The sequence below is a fragment of the Moschus berezovskii genome, chromosome X (assembly GCF_049115385.1).
Source record: "Moschus berezovskii isolate FMDL1 chromosome X, NW_MosBer_1.0, whole genome shotgun sequence".
In the NCBI taxonomy this organism is placed as follows: Eukaryota; Metazoa; Chordata; class Mammalia; order Artiodactyla; family Moschidae; genus Moschus; species Moschus berezovskii.
This window is the reverse complement of record NC_142488.1, coordinates 77323291-77346965: the sequence shown is the minus strand read 5'-3', so window position 1 is coordinate 77346965 and position 23675 is coordinate 77323291.

The following is a 23675-nucleotide window of genomic DNA, read 5'->3' as shown; positions in this document are numbered from 1 at the left end:
AAGAACACTGGAGTGGGTTGCCATTTCCTTCTCCAATGTGTGAAAGTGAAAAGTGAAAGTGAAAATCGAAAGTGAAAAGTGAAAGTGAAGTCGCTCAGTCGTGTCCGACCCCTAGCAACCCCACGGACTTCAGCCCACCAGGCTCCTCCATCCATGGAATTCTCCAGGCAAGAGCACTGGAGTGGCTTGCCATTGCCTTCTCCACATGGAAATCTAAGCTATCCCTAATGAATTGTTCAATTTGGTTAAAAAATTTTCAGGTAGAATGTGGGATGTGTGAACCAATTTAGTTGGTAATGTGGATAGAAGCATACATATAAAGGTTAAAAAAATAGCATTTCTATTTTTAAGTGAGGTTTAGAAATAATATAAATGGGCAAACTGTAAAGATAAATCATATCACACTCCAATTCACTTTAGAAAGCCAAAAGACTCTCAAAACTAGAAAGATTGACAAGTACCAGAAAACTGGATTTGTCACTCCTAAATAAATACAAGAGAAAACTTACCCCTAACTGAGTGCAATGTCCTGAAATGAAACTCAACCTGAGGAGGAAATAATTAAGATTTATGGTTGATTTAAGTCTGACAGGAAGTAATGCTGTCAGTTGTGACAGTGAGTGAAATCAAATGTTGATTCTGGAGCCAAAGACTTTGAGTTCTCTTCAAGGTTGGGTTGTAAGAAAGAAATTAACCAGTCAGGAAGGGAAGAAACACTTTATTTGGGATAATATTAATATATTAATATATTTAAATATATATATAATATATTTAAATTTAAATGTAATATATATTAATATATTTAAAATATTTAAACGCTTCAATATTCTGTGTATTGCATCTTGGATTGGTTTCCTTTCTCAGAGTAAAAGTAAATGTCCCAAAGTAATATGTTTGTCTGAAATAAAAGTGTAGGAAGCCAAGCAAACATCAAGGATATTGTTGATATTGTTATTATATAAATTTCTATAAGATATCTTTCTTTTTTGTTAAAGCATAATTGACTTACAATATTATATTAGTTTCAGATATACAGCATAGTGATTCAGTATTTTTACAGACTACACTGCATTAAAAGTTTTTATAAGATAATGGCTATAATTCTTTATGCTATATTTTATCTTTGTTTCTTATCTATTATATACAGAGTAATTTGTATCTGTCAATCCCATAATCCTAATTTGTCCCTCTCCTCTTCCCTCACCCCTTTTGTTACCACACATTTATTTCCTACACCTGTAAGCCTGTTTGTTTTTGCATATATTCATTCATATTATTCTTTAGATTCCACATGTAAGTGATATCATACAATGTTTGTCTTTTTCTGTTTGATGTACTTCACTAAGCATAATATCCTCTAGGTATATCCACATTTCTTTGAATGGATGAATGCAATTAATTTTTATGGCTGAGTAATATTCCAATATATATATGAATTTATATATTTATATTTTATATTAATATATGTATATATAAATTATAATACATCTTAATTATAATATATAATTGATATATATTATAATATATAATATAGTATATTAATTATATTATTATAGTATATTATAATTTATACAGTTTATATAGTATAATGTTATATATAATTTAATATATAATATATAAAATCGATAATTCCTTCATATTATCAAATATGCAGTCAGTTTAATTTTACACTAGAATATGAAATTTTCAGTTACATTTTTTTTTTTAACTATTAGTTTTGTTGAGTCTTTTTCCAAAAGAAGTTCCATATACTGCAGGTGGTCAATATGTCTTTTAATTCTCTTTTAAACTTCAGGTTTACCTCTTTGCAGTTTATAGAGACTGAGGTATTTGTCCCAAGGTAAATTTATTAAAAATTAGTTTTATTGGTACATAAAATGGACATAAAATTAACCAAATTTAGGCATGTAATTCAAATTCAAATTTGCCAAATATGTAGTCATGTATTCACTACCACAGTAATGATATATAGACATTTCCTTCATCCCCTGAAAGTTCCCTTGAGCTCATTTGCCATTAATCTCTTTCTTGTAAGGCTGGACTGTGACATCCACTGATGTTTTTCCATCATTATAGTTTTACTCTTTCTGAGATTTCATACAAGTGAAATAATACAGTATGTAGACTTTTATGTTTAGTTTCTTAGACTAGCATAATGCTTCTAAGATTTTTCCATGTTATTGTATGTTTCAGTAGTCATTCATTTTTATTTTTGAGAAGTATTCCATTGTATAGATAATCACAAAAACCCCCACTTTTTTGACAATAAAAGTCAGCTAAGCAAAAATAATACTTTTTGGTAATACTTTGTTCTTTTCCATGTTGACAGATCACAGTAACCATTAAGTCAAAGGAAATAACTGTCATAACCTGATTCATAGAATTACACTTATATTTCTTTCTTATTTTCAGGGAGAAGAGTTTAAAATTTTCAATATGGCCTTTTAATTATAGCTATAACTAAGATGCACAGAAATAAAATTACAAAGACATACTAAAGCACAACTTTAGGATATTTTTATGACTGTAGAAATGTTGTAATAAGAGTGCAGTAATCAATTGGATAATTTTTCCAAAGCAAGTAAATTGTGGAAAGATATTCATAAACAGGGACAGGTTCTTCTCAAAATGGCTTAAATTGCAGACTAGTATTATAAGTATAAAGAAATATAAACTTGTGAGTATATATGGAATGCTAAGGGCAAGCACCTGATCAGATTGGATTTAAAGCAGAATAAGAGAAGAGAAATAAGAACAGTAACTGATCTATTTGATCAGTTTGCAAAGCAATTCTCTATTTTTTTTTATTGTGCTGTCATAAAAACATGTCTTTTTAAAATTAATTATTTCCTTCTACTTCCTTTGGCTCCACCTTTAGGCTTTATAACTCGGAGACATAAGGGACATAGGTTTGATCCCTGGGTGGAAAGATCACCTAAAGGAGGGCATGGCAACTCACTCCAGCACTCTTGCCGGGAGAATTTCCAGGTCCAAAGGAGCCTGGTGGTTTATACTGTATAGCATCACACAGAGTCAAACACGACTGAAGTGACTTAGCACACACACATGCAACTCTTCCAGTTAAGTGTTTACATTTCCATTGCAAAATAGACACACTTGAAGTTATAACTTTTTCTCTAAGTACCAGTTTAACTATATCCCACAAGTTTGACATATAGCTCTTTCATTGACATCAGCTTCTAGAGAGTTTGCAATTTTCTATGTATTTCTAATTTAATGCTTGCTTTGGGGGAATGTATTTTAGCCCCTAATAATGTGATGTTTGTGAGTGTGTGTGAATGTTGGAATATTTTTTTTAATTTTTAAAAGCTGATTTTTTAAATATTTATGTATTTATTTGGCTGCATAGGTTCTTAGTTGCATCATGTGGGATCTTTAGTTGTGGCATACAAACTCTTACTTCTGGTATGTAATATCCAGTTCCTTGAACAGGGATTGCACATGGACCCTCTGCATTGAGAGCATGAAATCTTAGTCACTGGACCACTACAAAGTCCCAGTTAGAACTTTCAATTTTGTATTGTGGTCAGAACATATAATCTGTATTTCATTAAAGCTTTTAAATTTACTCTAATTTTTCAAGTGAAGATAGCTGGATATTGGGGCTTCCCCAGTGACCCACCAAAAAATAACTCACCTGCAATGCAGAAATCACAGGAAATGCCTGTTCACTCCCTGGATTTGGAAGATCACCTGGAAGGTGACAGGACAACCCACTCCAGAATTCTTGCCTGGAGAATCCAATGGGCAGAGGAGCTGCCCACAACTGAAGCAACATGCACACATACAGCTGGATACTAATTTTTACTTGACTATTACCTTCAGACTTTCTAAAATATTTCTCCAGTTTCTTCTGGGATCTATTTTTACTGATTAAAATTCTGCAATTAAAAATATTATTTGTTCTTTTTAGGTAAAGTGTCTTTTTTTGCAGAAGCTGTGAAAAAAATTTGTTTTCTTTATCATTGAGGTTGTAGTTTCATTGATATTTCAGGGTATGGAATTTGTTTAGTTGCTTGTTTATTATTTTTATTCCTCTGGCTGCACACTCAGACTGTTATCAAGTGGGTCAACTGGATCTGACCCAGAATCCTAGCTGAGAACCCTTGCTTCAGCCAGGGAGGATCCTTTTCCAGTTGAATTCATTGAATTCTCATAGTCAATAATGAAATCAATGCTGAGACTGGAATACCACAAATTTTATTCAATGGTCAAAGAATGAAGAAGTGGGGACATAGTTTGCATATCAACTTCTCAACTCAATTCAGGCAGAGACATCAAATACATAGGACAGTCCAGGTAAAAGGGAAGAAAATGGAAAAAAGCAGGAGGGATATTCTTGAATTGTCCAGAACAGGACTGTGGTTTGACTCAAAGTGATGCAATCTCCTTTTCTGTCCTTGGATGGGCTTCTCTGGTTATCTTCATGACAGCTGTCAACAATTATGGCACTTGTTGCTCAGTCATTCAGTCCTGGCCGAATCTGTGACTCTATTGACTGCAGCATGCCACACATCCCTGTGCTTCACTATCTATAACAGAGTGATAAAGTTCAGTTCAGTTCAGTAACCCAGTTGTATCCGACTCTTTACTACCCCATGAATCACAGCACGCCAGGCCTCCCTATCCATCACCAACACCCGGAGTTCACTCAAACTCATGTCCATTGAGTCGGTGATACCATCCAGCCATCTCATTCTCTGTCGTCCCCTTCTCCTCCCACCCCCAATTCTTCCCAGCATCAGAGTCTTTTCCAGTGAGTCAATACTTCCTATGAGGTGGCCAAAGTATTGGAATTTCAGCTTTAGCATTAGTCCTTCCAAAGAACACCCAGGACTGATCTCCTTTAGAATAGACTGGTTGGATCTCCTTGCAGTAAAATTTGGAGTCTTCTCCAACACCACAGTTCAAAAGCATCAATGCTTCAGCGATCAGCTTTCTTCACAGTCCAAATCTCACATCCATACATGACCACTGGAAAAACCGTAGCCTTGACTAGACAGACCTTTGTTGGTAAAGTAATGTCTCTGCTTTTTAAAATGCTATCTCGGTTGGTCATAACTTTCCTTTCAAGGAGTAAGCGTCTTTTAATTTCATGGCTGCAATCAGCATCCACAGTGAATTTGGGTGCCGAAAAATAAAGTCTGCAACTGTTTCCACTGTTTCTCCATCTATTTCCCATGAAGTGATGGGACCAGATGCCATGATCTTTGTTTTCTGAAGATTGAGCTTCAAGGCAACATTTTCACTCTCCTCTTTCAATTTCATCAAGAGGCTTTTTAGTTCCTCTTCACTTTCTGCCACTAGACCATTCAGGTATGACCTAAATCAAATCCCTTATGATTATACAGTGGAAGTGAGGAATAGATTTAAGGGTCTAGATCTGATAGATAGAGTACCTGATGAACTCTGGACGGAGGTTCGTGACATTGTACAGGAGACAGGGACCAAGACCATCCACATAGAAAAGAAATGCAAAAAAGCAAAATGGCTGTCTGAGGAGGCCTAACAAATAGCTGTGAAAAGAAGAGAAGTGAAAAGCAAAGGAGAAAAGGAAAGATATAAGCATCTGAATGCAGAGTTCCAAAGAATAGCAAGGAGAGATAAGAAAGGCTTCCTCAGCCATCAATGCAAAGAAATAGAGGAAAACAACAGAATAGGAAAAACAAGAGATCTCTTCAAGAAAATTAGAGATTCCAAGGGAACATTTCATGCAAAGATGGGCTCGATAAAGGACAGAAATGGTATGGACCTAACAGAAGCAGAAGATATTAAGAAGAGGTGGCAAGAATACACAGAAGAACTGTACAAAAAAGATCTTCACGAGCAAGATAGTCAAGAAAACGTGATCACTGACCTAGAGCCAGACATCTTGGAATGTGAGGTCAAGTGGGCCTTAGAAAGCATCGCTACGAACAAAATTAGCGGTGGTGATGGAATTCCAGTTGAGCTATTTCAAATCTTGAAAGATGATGCTGTGAAAGTGCTGCACTCAATATGCCAGCAGATTTGGAAAACTCAGCACTGGCCACAGCACTGGAAAAGATCAGTCTTCATTCTAATCCCAAAGAAAGGCAATGCCAAAGAATGCTCAAACTACAGCACAATTGCACTCATCTCAGACGCTAGTAAAGTCATGCTCAAAATTCTCCAAGCCAGGTTTCAGCAATATGTGAACCATGAACTCCCAGATGTTCAAGCAGGTTTTAGAAAAGGCAGAGGCACCAGAGATCAAATTGCCAACATCCACTGGATCATGGAGAAGGCAAGAGAGTTCCAGAAAAACATCTATTTCTGCTTCATTGACTATGCCAAAGCCTTTGACTGTGTGGATCACAATAAACTGTGGAAAATTCTGAAAGAGATGGGAATACCAGACCACCTGACCTGCCTCTTGAGAAACCTGTAGGCAGGTCAGGAAGCAACAGTCAGAACTGTACATGGAACAACAGACTGGTTCCAAATAGAAAAAGGAGTGCGTCAAGGCTGTATATTGTCACCCACCTTATTTAAATTTTATGCAGAGTACATCATGAGGAATGCTGGGCTGGAGGAAGCACAAGCTGGAATCAAGATTGCCGGGAGAAATATCAATAATCTCAGATATGCAGATGACACTACCCTTAATGCAGAAAGTGAAGAGGAACCCAAAAGCCTCTTGATGAAAGTGAAAGAGGAGAGTGAAAAGGTTGGCTTGAAGCTCAACATTCAGAAAACAAAGATCATGGCATCTGGTCCCATCACTTCATGGGAAATAGATGGAAAAACAGTGGAAACTGAGTCAGACTTTATTTTTGGGGACTCCAAAATCACTGCAGATGCTGAGTGCAGCCATGAAATTAAAAGATGCTTACTCCTTGGAAGGAAAGTTATGACCAACCTTGATACTATATTAAAAAGCAGAGACATTACTTTGCCAACAAAGGTCAGTCTAATCAAGGCTATGGTCTTTCCCGTGGTCATGTATGGATGTGAGAGTTGGACTGTGAAGAAAGCTGATTGCCGAAGAATTGATGCTTTTGAACTGTGGTGTTGGAGAAGACTCTTGAGAGTCCCTTGTACTGCAAGGAGATCCAATCAGTACATTCTAAGGGAGATCGATCCTGGGTGTTCATTGGAAGAACTGATGCTAAAGCTGAAACTGCAATACTTTGGCCACCTCAATGGAAAAGACTCTGATGCTGGGAAAGGTTGGGGGCTAGAGGAGAAGGGGACTACCGAGAATGAGATGGCTGGATGGTATCACCGACTCTGTGGACATGAGTTTGAGTGAACTCAGGGAATTGGTGATGGATAGGGAGGCCTGGCGTGCTGTGATTCATGGGGTCGCGGAGAGTTGGACATGACTGAGTGACTGAACTGAACTGAACTTACTCACTTTCTGCCATAAGGGTGTTTTCATCTGCATATCTGAGGTTATTGATATTTCTCCCAACAATCTTGATTCCAGCTTGTGCTTCCTCCAGCCCAGCGTTCCTCGTGATGTGCTCTGCATATAAGTTAAATAAGCAAGGTGACAGTATACAGCCTTGACGTACTCCTTTTCCTATTTGGAACCAGTCTGTTATTCCATGTACAGTTCTGACTGCTGCTTCCTGACCTGCATACAGGTTTCTCAAGAGGCAGGTCAGGTGGTCTGGGATTCCCATCTCTTTCAGAATTTTCCACAGTTTATTGTGATCCATACAGTCAAAGTCTTTGGCATAGTCAATGATCCAGAAATAGATGTTTTTCTGGAACTCTCTTGCTTTCTCCATGATCCAGCTGATGTTGGCAAGTTGATCTCTGGTTCCTCTGCCTTTTCTAAAACCTGCTTGAACATCTGGGAGTTAGTGCCATAAAATTTGTGTCCTTTATTGTACCCATCTTTGCATGAAATGTTCCCTTTGTATCTCTAATTTTCTTGAAAAGATCTCTAATCTTCCCCATTCTGTTGCTTTCCTCCATTTCTTTGCATTGTTCACTTAGGAAGTCTTTCTTATATCTCCCTGCTATTCTTTGGAACTCTGCATGCCAATGGGTATATCTTTCCTTTTCTCCTTTGCCTTTCACTTTTATCAGCTATTTGTAAGGCCTCCTCAGACAACCTTTTTGCCTTCATGCTTTCCTTTTTCTTGGGAATGCTTTTAATCACTGTCTCCTGTACGATGCTACAAACTTTCGTCCATAGTTCTTCAGGCACTCTGTCTGTTAGATCTAATCCCTTGAATCTATTTGTCATTTCCACTCTATTTGGTATTTGATTTAGGTCATACCTGAATGGCCTAGTGGTTTTTCCTACACTCTTTAATTTGAATACGGATTTTTTTAAATAAAGAGTTCATGATTGTGAGCTTCAGTCAGATCCCACTCTCATTTTGCTGATTTTATAGAGATTCATCATTTTCATCTGCAAAGAACATAATCAATCTGATTTTGGTAGATTGATGTCTACCATCTATTGATGTGCATGTGTAGAGTCATCTCCTATGATGTTGGAAGAGGGTGTTTCTTATGACCAGTGCATTCCCTTAGCAAAACTCTGTTAGCCTTTGCCCTGCTTCGTTTTGTACTCCAAAATCAAACTTGTCTGTCACTCCAGGTATCTTTTGACTTCCTACTTTTGTATTCCAGTTCCCTGTGATGAGAAGGACATCTTTTTTTGTCTCTGTATGTGTTACTTCTAGAAGGTCTTGTAGGTCTCCAAAGAACCGTTCAACTTCAGCTTCTTTGCCATTACTGGTTGGGGCATAGATTTGGATTACTGTAATATGGAATGGCTTGCCTTGGAAAGGAACTGAGATCATTTTATTGTTTTTTAGATTGCACACAAGTGCTATACTTTGGACTCTGTTGTTGACTATGAGGGCTACCTCATTTTTCCTAAGGTATCCTTGCCTTCAGTAGTAGATATAATAGTCATTTGAAAAAATTTGTCCATTCCCATTCATTTTAGTTCACTGATTCCTAAAATGTCAATGTTTACTCTAGCTATCTCCTTTTTGACTATTTCCTTTTTATAAAAAAAAAATTATTTAATAACTGGTACAAAGCACAATGCCAAAAACATTAACAGTTAAAATTTTACCAAATGAAAAAAAAATACTATAGAATACACAGTTATAAAAAGCTACATTAAGTTATTTTACAACTGCATCAAGCAGCAAAAAGAAGAAAACCAAAAACAAAAAAAAAAAACAATGCCATACCTAAGTTATCCCTCTCTCAAAATAAGGCCATTTATGTTATAAACCATAAGCATCCCATCAACTGCTTTTGTTAATTCCGATATATATATATATATATCGGAGAAGGCAATGGCAAGCCACTCCAGTACTCTTGCCTAGAAAATGCCATGACGGAGGAGCCTGGTAGGCTGCAGTCCATGGGGTCGCTAAGGGTCGGACATGACTGAGCGACTTCACTTTCACTTTTCAGTTTCACACATTGTAGAAGGAAATGGCAACCCACTCCAGTGTTCTTGCCTGGAGAATCCCAGGGACGGGGGAGCCTGGTGGGCTTCCGTCTATGGGGTCACACAGAGTCGGACATGACTGAAGTGACTTAGCAGCAGTAGCAGCATATATATATATATGTGTGTGTGTGTGTGTGTATAACTGTAACCCTTTGCTATACAGCTGAAACAAACAAAACACTGTAAATAAAATATAGTACAATATAAAATAAAAATAAGTAACAGACCTTTGTGGCTTTACACTGAGTTTGAGTTCCTATCAGAGGGATAACAGCACCATAGCCATACTGAATCCTCATGAAGGAGGCACACGAATGACTGGATTACAAGAGTTACAGGAATGAGAGCTGCTCACTTCCCAGAAACTACAGCTCACAGAAAACCAACAAAGACAGGAGATACAGACCATTTACTTACGAATGTGTAAAACTCAAGAAAGTCCACATTATTTCTGCAACATGTTGAAAGTGCTTCAGAATTCACACAATACTAATTTTCTTATGGTTCTGGTTAAATTATATATACCAATTTATAACAAATGGTAAAATCTGTAACTCTGTTCAAAGTTTTAAAAGATTACTTAAGAATAATTTCTTGTATTTCTATGCCACCTTTATAGTTCTGGTTTCTCATTTCTTAATTAGTAAATTCAGCCTGCAGGTTCTATCCCAGGCTAATTTATACACTTCCGGAAGGAATGTCCCCTTAAATCCACAGTGTTGAGGTGGGGAGCCCCCAACCACGTCAGATTCATTTCACATATGATAATATACATGTTTAAATCCATTCTTCCAAATTATCCCACCCTCGTCCTCTCCCACAGAGTCCGAACGACAGCTCCACACATCCGAGTCGACTATTTCCAATTTACTTTGATTATTGGACCTAATATTACAGGTTCCTATGCAATATTGTTCTTTATAGCATCCATCTTTACTTTTACCACCAGACACATCTACAGCTGGGCATCATTTCCATTTTGGCTTAGACTCTTTATTCCTTCTGGAGCTATTTTTCTACTTTTCACCAGTAGCATATGGGACACCTACCATCCTGAGGGATTCATATTTTAGTGTCATATATGTTTGTCTTTTCATACTGTTCATGGTGTTCTCAATGCAAGAATGTTGAAATAGTTTACAATTCCCCTCTCCATTGGACTATATTTTGTCAGAACTCTCCACCATGACCCATCTGTCATGGGTTGTGGCTCTACACTGCTTGCCTCATGGTTTTATTAAGTTACACAAAACTGTGATCCCTGTGATCATTTTGGTTAGTTTTCTGTGATTATGATTTTCATTCTGCCTGTCCTCTGATGGATGAGGATAAGAGACTTGTGCAAACTTCCTGATGGGAGAGACTGACTGTGAGAAAAACTAGGCCTTTCTCTGGTGTGGAAGGCCATTTTGAGTAAATCTTTAATCTTATTTTCTGCTGATGGGTGAGGATCTGTTCCCTCCTTGTAGTTTTGCCTGAGGACAAACTATGGTAGGGTAATGGGAACCTCCTCCAAAAGGACTTATGCCAGCATGTTGTTCTTCCCAGGACTGCTGCTATCAGTGTCCCTGACCCCAAGGCAGACCACTGCTGACCCACACCTCAGCCAGAGACTTTCAAACACTCACAGGCAAGTCTGATTCAGTCTCTTGTGGTGTCACTGCTCCTTTCTCCTGGGTCCTGGTGTGCACAAGGTTTTGTTTGTTTCCTCCAAGAGTCTCTGCTTTCCCAGTCCTATGAAAGTTCTTTATTGAATCCCACTTACCTTCAGAGCCAGATTCTCTGGGGATTCTCAGTCCCTTTGCCATACCCCCAGGTTGAGAAGTCTGCTATAGGGTCTAAAACTGGTGAGTGTATCATTTGCATATATTACATTCGAGAATATAATGAAGTTCAAGTTCTACTGGAAGTCAAGTCTTCAGCCATCTTTGGCCTAGTTGATTCTAACCAGTTTTTGTTTTGCTTTTTGTTTTTGTCTTTGCAGCTTCCTCCTCAAACTTAGATAAGAGTAATTGACTTCCATTCAAGGGAGGCTCATAGGTATGATTCTGGGGCAACAGCCTTGTTAATAAAAGTGTTCTTTAAATTTGAGGATTCATGAAGTTTCTTCCATTATAAAAATTATTAGTTATCCTTTATCTATTGATTCTACAATGTTCCATTGGTTATCTTTTGGAATTACTAGTAGATAAAACTCCCAATTATTCTGTCTTTGTCAACTTTCCTTTTTAGTTTCATATTTTTGTGCAACATTCTTGTTAAGCTCCTATTTGATAATTTTGTTTATGACTTTTCAATATATAATCTATTTCCTCTTTTAAGTGTATGTATGTGTTGGAGAAGACTCTTGAGAGTCCCTTCGACTGCAAGGAGATCCAACCAGTCCATTCTAAAGGAGATCAATCCTGGGTGTTCATTGGAGGGACTGATGCTAAAACTGAAACTGCAATACTTTGGCCACCTCATGCGGCGAGTTGACTCACTGGGAAAGGTTGGGGGCGGGAGGAGAAGGGGACGACGGAGAATGAGATGGCTGGATGGCATCACCGACTCTGTGGACATGAGTTTGAGTGTACTCCGGGAGTTGGTGATAGACAGGGAGGCCTGGCGTGCTGTGATTCATGGGGTCGAGGAGAGTAGGACACGACTGAGCGACTGAACTGAACTGAACTGAACTGATGTGTGTACACACACACATATATTTTGTAATGACTGGTTATTTATAAACTCTTGATTTTAAAAAAGTTAAGTGTATCCATTTATTTTCATATAATTATAAAATATTTGCACTTCCCTGGGGGAGACCTGGGTTCAATCCCTGGGTTTGGAAGATTCCCTGGAGGAGGGTATGGAAACCCACTCCAGTATTCTTGCCTGGAACATCGCCATAGACAGAGGAACCCAGAATCAGAAAAATTCAAACATGATCAGGGGACTAAGCACATCACAACACATATAAATAGTACGACTGAAGTCATGGAAAATAAATGCATACACATGAAGAATTATTTATGCAAAATCAAATGTGTTAGTTGGTTTAGGTTTTTGAGATTGCAAGTAGTTTTTCCAGGGAAAATTTTAATTCATGTTATTATATCTTCCAAAATTATGTGAAGCATATGTTGACAATTGTAATGTCTCTATTTAGCAGGGATTTTTTCTTATTATTTTATTATATATGCATATAAAGAGATATACCTATACACATGATTTTATATAAAGTGTTTGACTTGTATAAATGATCCTACTTTCAATACTTTGGAATCTTTCTTAAACAAAACTATCTTATTCTCCAGATTTCATTTATGGCTGCAGTTACTTTAAAAAATATATATTTACCAAGGCACTATTGACACGTATTTATGAATACCTCTAAAATCGAGTGGGACCTTGTCACAGAGTCTTCTTTTTGTCCCCCATTTCCTATAGGCAAGACTTCAGCCTCTATGATCTTCCCAGAATTTCAAAGGGAGATCTGAAGAGTTGCCAAACAAGAGAAGAGCAGTCAAGAAACCAACTGAGGCAAAGTTAAAGGGGTCAGAGAAGCTCATTAAGAGTAGGAGATTTGACCACATGACACACTAAACTTATCAGTTCAGTTCAGTTCAGTCGCTCAGTCATGTCTGACTCTCCACGACCCCATGAATCACAGCACGCCAGGCCTCCCTGTCCATCATCAACTCCCGGAGTTCACTCAAATTCATGTCCACAGAGTCGGTGATGACATCCAGCCATCTGATTCTCCGTCGTCCCCTTCTCCTCCTGCCCCCAACCTTTCCCAGCATCAGAGTCTTTTCCAGTGAGTCAACTCGTCGCATGAGGTGGCCAAAGTATTGCAGTTTCAGCTTTAGCATCAGTCCTTCCAATGAACACCCAGGATTGATCTCCTTAAGAATGGACTGGTTGGATTTCCTTGCAGTCGAAGGGACTCTCAAGAGTCTTCTCCAACACCACAGTTCAAAAGCATCAATTCTTCGGCGATCAGCTTTCTTCACAGTCCAACTCTCACATCCATACATGACCACGGGAAAAACCATAGCCTTGACTAGAGAGACCTTTGTTGGCAAAGTGATGCCTCTGCTTTTTAATATATTATCAAGGTTGGTCATAACTTTCCTTCCAAGGAGCAAGCGTCTTTTAATTTCATAGCTGCAATCAACATTTGCAGTGATTTTGGAGCCCCAAAAAACAAAGTCTGACACTGTTTCCACTGTTTTTCCATCTATTTCCCATAAAGTGATGGGACCAGATGCCATGATCTTTGTTTTCTGAATGTTGAGCTTCAAGCCAACCTTTTCACTCTCCTCTTTCACTTTCATCAAGAGGCTTTTGAGTTCCTCTTCACTTTCTGCCATAAGGGTGTTTTCATCTGCATATCTGAGGTTATTGATATTTCTCCCGGCAATCTTGATTCCAGCTTGTGCTTCTTCCAGCCCAGCGTTCCTCATGATGTACTCTGCATACAATTTCAATAAGCAAGGTGACAATATACAGCCTTGAAATACTCCTTTTCCTATCTGGAACCAGTCTGTTATTCCATGTACAGTTCTGACTGTTGCCTCCTGACCTGCATACAGGTTTCTCAAGAGGCAGGTCAGGTGGTCTGGTATTCCCATCACTTTCAGAATGTTCCACAGTTTACTGTTATCCACACAATCAAAGGCTTTGGCATAGTCAATGAAGCAGAAATAGATGTTTTTCTGGAACTCTCTCGCTTTCTCCATGATCCAGCGGATGTTGGCAATTTGATTTCTAGTGCCTCTGCCTTTTCTAAAATCTGCTTGAACATCTGGGGATTCACGGTTCACATATTGCTGAAGCCTGGCTTGGAGAATTTTGAGCATGACTTTTCTAGCGTGTGAGATGAGTGCAATTGTGCGGTAGTTTGAGCATTCTTTGGCATTCCCTTTCTTTGGGATTGGAATGAAGACTGACGTTTTCCAGTCCTGTGGCCACTGCTGAGTTTCCCAAATTTTCTGGCATATTGAGTGCAGCACTTTCACAGCATCATCTTTCAAGATTTGAAATAGCTCAACTGAAATTCCATCACCTCCAGTAGCTTTGTTCCTAGATATGCTTTCTAAGGCCCACTTGAGTTCACATTCCAAGATGTCTGGCTCTACCTCAGTGATCACGTTATCGTGTCTATCTTGGTCGTGAAGATTTTTTTGTACAGTTCTTCTGTGTATTCTTGCCACCTCTTCTTAATATCTTCTGCTTCTGTTAGGTCCATACCATTTCTGTCCTTTATCGAGCCCATCTTTGCATGAAATGTTCCCTTGGAATCTCTAATTTTCTTGAAGAGATCTCTTGTCTTTCCCATTCTGTTGTTTTCCTCTATTTCTTTGCATTGATGGCTGAGGAAGGCTTTCTTATCTCTCCTTGCTATTCTTTGGAACTCTGCATTCAGATGCTTATATCTTTCCTTTTCTCCTTTGCTTTTCACTTCTCTTCTTTTTATAGCTATTTGTAAGGCCTCCTGAGACAGACATTTTGCCTTTTTGCATTTCTTTTCCATGGGGATGGTCTTCGTCCCTGTCTCCTGTACAATGTCACGAACCTCTGTCCAGAGTTCATCAGGCACTCTGTCTATCAGATCTAGACCCTTAAATCTATTCCTCACTTCCACTGTATAATCATAAGGGATTTGATTTAGGTCATATCTGAATGGTCTAGTGGTTTTTCTTACTTTCTTCAATTTAAGTCTGAAATTGGTATTAAGGAGTTCATGATCTGAGCCACTGTGAGCACCTGGTCTTGTTTTTGCTAACTGTATATAGCTTCTCCATCTTTGGATGCAAAGAATATAATCAATCTGATTCCAGTGTTGACCATCTGGTGATGTCCATGTGTAGAGTCTTCTCTTGTGTTATGGGAAGAGGGTATTTGCTATGACCAGTGCATTTTCTTGACAGAACTCTATTAGCCTTTGCCCTGCTTCATTCTGTGCTCCAAGGCCAAATTTGCCTGTTACTCCAGGTGTTTCTTGACTTCCTACTTTTGCATTCCAGTCCCCTATAATGAAAAGGACATCTTTTTTGTGTGTTAGTTCTAAAATGTCTTGTAGGTCTTCATAGAACCGTTCAACTTTGTCTTCTTCAGCATTACTGGTTGGGGCATAGGCCTGGATTACTGTACTATTAAATGGTTTGCCTTGGAAACAAACAGAAATCATTCTGTCGTTTTTAAGATTGCATCCAATACTGCATTTCAGACTCTTTTGTTGACCATGATGGCTACTCCATTTCTTCTAAGGGATTCCTGCCCAAAGTAGTAGATATAATTGTCATCTGAATTAAATTCACCCATTCCAGTCCATTTTAGTTCACTGATTCCTAGAATGTCTATGTTCACTCTTGCCATCTCCTGTTTGACCGCTTCCAATTTGCCTTGATTCATGGACCTAACATTCCAGGTTCCTATGCAGTATTGCTCTTTACAGCACCGGACCTTGCTTCTATCACCGGTCACATCCACAGCTGGGTATTGGTTTTGCTTTTGCTCCATCCCTTCATTCCTTCTAGAGTTATTTCTCCACTGATCTCCAGTAGCATACTGGGCACCAACCAACCTGGGGTATTCCTCATTCAGTATCCTATCATTTTTCCCTTTCATAATGTTCATGGGGTTCTCAAGGCAAGCCTACTGAAGTGGTTTGCTATTCCCTTCTCCAGTGGACCACATTCTGCTGTGGTCCATGTGATCAGCTCGACTAGTTTCCTGTGATTATGACTTCAGTGTGTCTGCCCTCTGATGCCCCCTCGCAATACCTACCGTCTTATTTGGGTTTCTCTTACCTTGGGTGTGGGATATCTCTTCATAGCTGCTCCAAGAAAGCGCAGCCGCTACACCTAACCTTGGATGAGGGGTATCTCCTCAAGGCCGCCCCCCTGACCTTGAACATGGAGTAGCTCCTCTCGGCCCTCCTGTGACCTCGCAGCCACCACCTATTGGACGTGGGTTAGCTCCTCTGGGCCGCCAGCCCTGGCCTCAAGCGTTGGGTAGCTCCTCATGGTGGCGCCTGTTTGCATGGTCGGTTGCGCCGGAGCTGGCGTCTCTCACGTCTGCGCCACCGGGGCCCGCGTCTCTTGCGTCTGCGCTACCAAGCAGCCCTATTTTTGAAGTACACTGGAGAAGGGAATGGCTAACCACTTCAGTATTCTTGTCTTGAGAACCAAACGAACAGTATGAAAAGGCAAAAAGATGGGACACTGAAAGATGAATTCCTCAGATCTTTAGGTGCCCATTATGCTACTGGAGATAAGTGGAGAAATAGCTTCAAAAGAATGAAGAGAGAGAGCCACAACAAAAACAACACCCAGTTGTGGATGGGACTGGTGATTAAAGTAAAGTACAATGATGTAAAGAGCAATATACCATAGGAAACTGGAATGTTAAGTCCATGAATCAAGGCAAATTGGAAGTGGTAACAAAGTAGATGGAAAGACTGAACATTGACAGTTAACTAAAATAGACTGGAATGGATGAATTTAATTCCAGTCCAGTACAGTCGCTCAGTCGTGCCTGACTCTGTGGACTATGTGGACTGCAGCACGCATGGCCTCTCAGTCCATCATCAACTCCCGGAGCTTACTCAAACACATGTCCATTGAGTCAGTGATGCCATCCAACCATGTCATCCTCTGTCGTCCACTTCTCCTCCTGCCTTCAATCTTTCCCAGCATCAGGGTCTTCTCAAATAAGTCTGTTTTTCACATCAGGTGGCCAAAGTATTGGAGCTTCAGTTTCAGCATCAGTCTTTCCAATGCATATTCAGGACTAATTTCCTTTGAGATGGACTGGTTGGATCACTGTGCAGTCCAAAGGACTCTCAAGTGTCTTTTCCAACAATGCAGTTTAAAAACACTAGTTCTTTGGTGCTCAGCGTTCTTTATAGTCCAGCTCTCACATCCATACATGACTACTGGGAAAACTATAGCTTTGACTAGATGCACCTTTGTTGGCAAACTAAGGTCTTTGCTTTTTAAAATGCTGTTTAGATTGGTCATAACTTTTCTATCAAGGAGCAAGTGTCTTTTAATTTCATGGCTGCAGTCACCATCTTCAGCGATTTTGGAACCCAAAAAATACAGTTTGTCACTGTTTCCACTGTTTCCTCATTTTTGCCATGAAGTGATGGGACCAGGTGCCATGATCTTAGGTTTCTGAATGTTGAGTTTTAAGCCAACTTTTTCACTTTCATCAAGAGTCTCTTTGATTCTTCTTCACTTTTTCTCATAAGTGTGGTGTCATCTGCATGTTTGAGGTTATTGATATATCTCCAAGCAATCTTGATTCCAGGTTATGCATCATCCAGTCCAGTATTTCGCATGATGTAGTCTGCATATAAGTTAAATAAGCAGGGTGACAATACACAGAATTGACCATCTCCTTTCCTGATTTGAAACCAACCTGCTATTCCATGTCCAGTTCTAACTGTTGCTTCTTGATCTGCATAGAGATTTCTCAGGAGGCATGTCAAGTGCTTTGGTATTACCAACTCTTGAAGAATTTTCCACAGTTTGCAGCAGAAGTAGACATTTTTCTGGAACTATTTTGCTTTTTTGATGATCCAAAGGAGGTTGGCAATTTGATCTTGGGTTTCCTTGCCTTTTCTAAATCCAGCTTGAACATCTTGAAGTTCATGGTTAACATAATGTTGAACCCTGGCTTGGAGAATTTTGAGTATTACTTTAGAGAGTGAGATGAGTGCAGTTGTGTGGTAGTTTGACCATTCACCCTCCTTTGCAATTGGAAAGAAAACTGAAATTTTCCAGTACTGTAGCGACTGCAGAGTTTCCTAAATATGCTGGCATACTGAGTGCAGTATTTTTACAGCCTCAATTTTTAGGATTTGAGATAGTTCAACTGGAATTCAAATCAGAGATCAAATCGCCAACATCCGCTGGATCACGGAGAAAGCAAGAGAGTTCCAAAAAAACATCTATTTCTGCTTCATTGACTATGCCAAGGCCTTTGACTGTGTGGATCACAATAAACTGTGGAACATTCTGAAAGAGATGGGAATACCAGACCACCTGACCTGCCTCTTGAGAGACCTGTATGCAGGTCAGGAAGCAACAATTAAAATTGGACATGGAACAACAGACTGGTTCCAAATAGGAAAAGGAATACGTCAAGGTTGTATATTGTCACCCTCCTTATTTAACTTATATGCAGAGGACATCATGAGGAACATTAGGCTGTAAGAAGCACAAACTGGAATCAAGATTGCCGGGAGAAATAATAACCTCAGATATGCAGATGACACCACCCTTATGGCAGAAAGTGAAGAGGAACTCAAAAGCCTCTTGATGAAAGTGAAAGAGGAGAGTGAAAAAGTTTGCTTGAAGCTCAACAAACAGAAAACAAAGATCATGGCATCTGGTCCCATCACTTCATGGGAAATAGATGGAAAAACAGTGGAAACAGTGTCAGACTTTATTTTTGGGGGCTCCAAAATCACTGCAGATGCTGTTTGCAGCCATGAAATTAAAAGACGCTTACTCCTTGGAAGGAAAGTTATGACCAACCTAGATAGTATATTAAAGAGCAGAGACATTACTTTGCCAACCAAGATCCGTCTAGTCAAGGCAATGGTTTTTCCCGTGGTCATGTATGGATGTGAGAGTTGGACTGTGAAGAAGGCTGATTGCCGAAGAATGGATACTTTTGAACTGTGGTGTTGGAGAAGACTCTTGAGATTCCCTTAGACTACAAGGAGATCCAACCAGTCTATTCTAAAGGAGATCAGTCCTCGGTGTTCATTGGAAGGACTGATGCTAAAGCTGAAACTCAAATACTTTGGCCACCTCCTGCAACGAGTTGACTCACTGGAAAAGGCTCTGATGCTGGGAAGGATTGGGGGCGGGAGGAGAAGGGGACGACAGGGAATGACATGGCTGGACGGCATCACTGAGTCGATGGACATGAGTTTGGGTGAACTCCGGGAGTTAGTGATGGACAGAGAGGCCTGGCGTGCTGTGATTCATGGGGTCACAAAGAGTTGAACACGTTGAGCGACTGAACTGAACTGAACTGAACTGGAATTTCATCACTTCCACTAGCTATGTTCGTAGTGATGCTTCCTAAAGCCCACTTTACTTCACATTCCAAGATGTCTGGCTCTAGTTGAGTGATCACACCATTGTGATTTTCTGAGTGGTGAAGATTGTTTTTCTTAGGGATGTCCTTGTCCACTGCCTCCTGTACAATATCAAGAACGTCCATTCATAGTTCTTCAGGAACTCTGTCTGTCAGACTAATCCCTTGAATCTGTTTGTCACTTCCACTGTATAATTGTAAGGGATATGATTTTGGTCATATCTGAATGGTGTAGTGATTTTCCCTACTTAAATTTATGTCTGAATTTGGAAATAAGGATTTCATGAACTGAGTCACAGTCAACTCCTGTTCTTATTTTTGCTGACTGTAGAAAGCTTCTCCACCTTTGAATGCAAATAATATAATCAATCTGATAATGGTATTGACCATCACAGCAATTTTTTAAATTCATATCACCATTATATCTACTACTGTAGGCAAGATTCCTTAGAGGAAATGGAGTAGTCACCATAGTCAGCAAAAGAGTCCAAAATACACTACTTGGATGCAGTCTCAAAAACGAAAATGATCTTTATTTATTTCCAAGGCAAAGCGTTCAATATCACAGAAATCCAAGTCTCTGTCTTGACCAGTAATGCTGAAGAAGCTAAGTTGAACAGTTATATGAAGACCTACAAGACCTTCTAGAGCTAACACACAAAAATAGGGGTTTTTAATGCAAAAGTAGAAAGTCAAGAGATATCTGGAATAACAGGGAAATTAGGTCTTGGAGTACAAAATGAAGCAGGTTAAAGTCTAACAGAGTTATGCAAGAGAACGCACAGGTCATAACAAACACCTTCTTCCAACAAAACAAGAGAAGACTCTAAATATGGACATCACCAAATGCTCAATACCAAAATCAGATTGATTATATTCTTTGCAGCCAGAGATGGAGAAGCTCGAGACAGTCAGCAAAAACAAGACAGGATTCTGACTATGACTGAGATCATGAACTCCTTATTGCCAAATTCAGATATAAATTTTAAGAATGTAGGTAAAACCTCTACGCCATTCAGGTATGCTGCTGCTGCTGCTGCTAAGTCGCTTCAGTCATGTCTGACTCCATGCGACCCCATAGACGGCAGCCGACCAGGCTCTGCTGTCCCTGGGATTCTCCAGGCAAGAACACTGGAGTGGGTTGCCATTTCCTTCTCCAATGTGTGAAAGTGAAAAGTGAAAGAGAAGTCGCTCAGTCGTCTCCGACTAGTAGCGACCCCATGGACTGCAGCCCACCAGGCTCCTCTGTCCTTGCGATTTTCTAGGCAAGAATACTGGAGTGGCTTGCCATTGCCTTCTCCGAATATAAGGCCTACTTTTTGCTTATATTTGGAACTTTCCTTAATAAAACGTTTAAAACCCTACTGCACTGTACAGACGGTGGCCCCCTGCGGTGGCAGCGGGGTCCCAGTGGGGAGACACCACGGGCTGGGCAATTTATAGTGAAAGTGACAGAGTTCATAGGATGCAGGACTTCAATAGACAGGTGGTCCAGGTAAGAGATGGGGGCTGAGGACCACTGGTCCTGCCCCCCGCCCCCACCCGGAGGTGGTTTTGAAAGGGTGAAAGTTGGGTGAGCTGATGACCAACTGTTACGGCAATTTTCTGAATTAATAAATGATTTTAGTAAATATTGTTGCCAGCCTGTTCTAGGTCTGGGCTTATGCCAGCTTGTGGGGATACAAAGTTTAATAAAAATTGGGGAGGGTGAGTAACACTCTGGGGAGAGGCAGGTTATATACCATCAGTATCAGAGTGTAACTTGAGCTCTGAGTTCCAGGCTGCCTTATCCTGCTGACCATTTTATTCTCATCCATGGTACAATGCCTGGCACATGGTAGATACTTAACTGTGTAAATGAGTGTATACAGAAAGTGCTTATGAAAGCACCAGAAGGAGATCTGTTACTCCTACGGGGAGTGGACTGGAAGGAGAGAAGGGCTTCTGGAAGAGGGCGTAGTTCCTTGGGTGGAGTGGGGTGGAGAGGCTCTCGGGTTCGCTCCTTAGGACACCAGGCACCATTTTGTTTTTAGCCAGAGCAGTTTCAGGGCAGCGGGAGACACAGGCTGGGCTGTGCTGGATTGAGAGAGTCGGCCGTGGAGCAGGGAGGGGCAGCAAGCCGCCTGGCCCCTGGGGCACTCCGGAGTTTTGGGCAGTGGTGCCTGGCTTTGGGCACTTGGGCCAGGACAGTGGGGTTCTAAGGAGTCCTCCTCACCAGTCACCTCACCTTCGTTTGTGTGGTAGATCGCCTGTGGTCAGGACCACAGTCTGTTCCTAGGAGAAGTGTATTCAGGTATGACCTAAGTCAAATCCCTCACCATTATACAATGGAAATGAAAAACAGATTCAAGGGATTAGACAGATTAAACAAGGGATTAAACAGATTCAAGGGATTAGACAGAGTTCCTGAAGTACTATGGATGGAGGTTCCTAACATTGTAAAAGAAGCGGTGAACAAACCTTCCCCAAGAAAAAGAAATGCAAAAGGTAAAATTGTTGTCCGAGGAGGGCTTGCAAATAGCTGACATAAAAAGAGAATTGAAAGGCAAAGGAGAAAAGAAAAGATATAGTAATTTGAATGCAGAGTTCCAAAGAATAGCAAGGAGAGATAAGAATGACTTCTTAAGTGAACAATGCAAAGAAACAGGAAAAAAATAGAATGGGAAAGACTTCGAGAAAATTAGAGATACCATGGGAAAATTTCATGGAAAAATGGGCACAATCACGGACATAAATTGTATGGTACTAACAGAAGCAGAAGATATTAAGAAGAGATGGCAAGATACAGAAGAACTATACAAAAAAGTCTTACTGACCCAGAAAATCACAATGGTGTGATCACTCACCTAGAGCCAGAAGTCCTGGAATATGGAGTCAAATCGGCCTGAGGAAGCATCTCTGCAAACAAAGCTAGTGGAGGAGATGGAATTACAGTTGAGCTATTTCAAATCCTGAAAGATGGTGCCATGAAAGTGCTGCACTCGATATGCCAACAAATCTGGAAAACTCAGCAATGGACACAGAACTGGAAAAGGTCAGTTTTCATCCAATTCCAAAGAAAGGCAATGCCAAAGAATGTTCAAACACAATTGCACTCTTCTTACATGCTAGCAAAGTAATGCTCATAATTCTCCAAGCCAGGTTTCACTAGTATGTGAGTTGTGAACTTCCAGATGTTCATGCTGGATTGAGACAAGGCAGAGGAACCAGAGATCAAATTGACGACATCCACTGGATCACAGAAAAAGTAAGAGAGTTCCAAAAATACATCTACTTTTGCTTTATTGACTATGCCAAAGCCTTTGACTGTGTGGATCACAATAAACTGGAATATTCCTAAAGGGATGGGAATACAAGACCATCTGATATGGCTACTGAGAAATCTGTATGCAGATCAAGAAGCAAAAGTTAGAACTGGACATGGAACACAGACTGGTTCCAAGTCGGGAAAGTAGTACATCAAGTCTGTATATTGTCACCCTGCTTATTTAACTTATAGGCAGAGTACATCATATGAAATGTGGGGTTGGATAAAGCACAAGCTGGAATCAAGATTCCTGAAGGAAATATCAATAACTTCAGATATGCAGATGAAACCACCCTTATGGCAGAAAGTGAAGAGGAACTCAAAAGCCTCTTGATGAAAGTGAAAGAGGAGAGTGAAAAAGGTGGCTTGAGGCTCAACATTCAGAAAACAAAGATCATGGCATCTGATCCCATCACTTCATGGGAAATAGATGGAAAAACAGTGGAAACAGTGCCAGACTTTATTTTCTGGGGGGCTCCAAAATCACTACAGATGATGATTGCAGCCATGAAATTAAAAGAGGCTTACTCCTTGGAAGGAAAGTTTGACCAACCTAGATAGCATATTCAAAAGCAGAGACATTACTTTGCCAACAAAGGTCCGTCTAGTCAAGGCTATGGTTTTTCCAGTGGTCATGTATGGATGTGAGAGTTGGGCTGTGAATAAAACTGATTGCTGAAGAATTGATGCTTTTGAACTGGGGTGTTGGAGAAGACTCTTGAGAGTCCCTTGGACTGCAAGGAGATCCAACCAGTCCATTCTAAAGGAGATCAGTCCTGGGTGTTCATT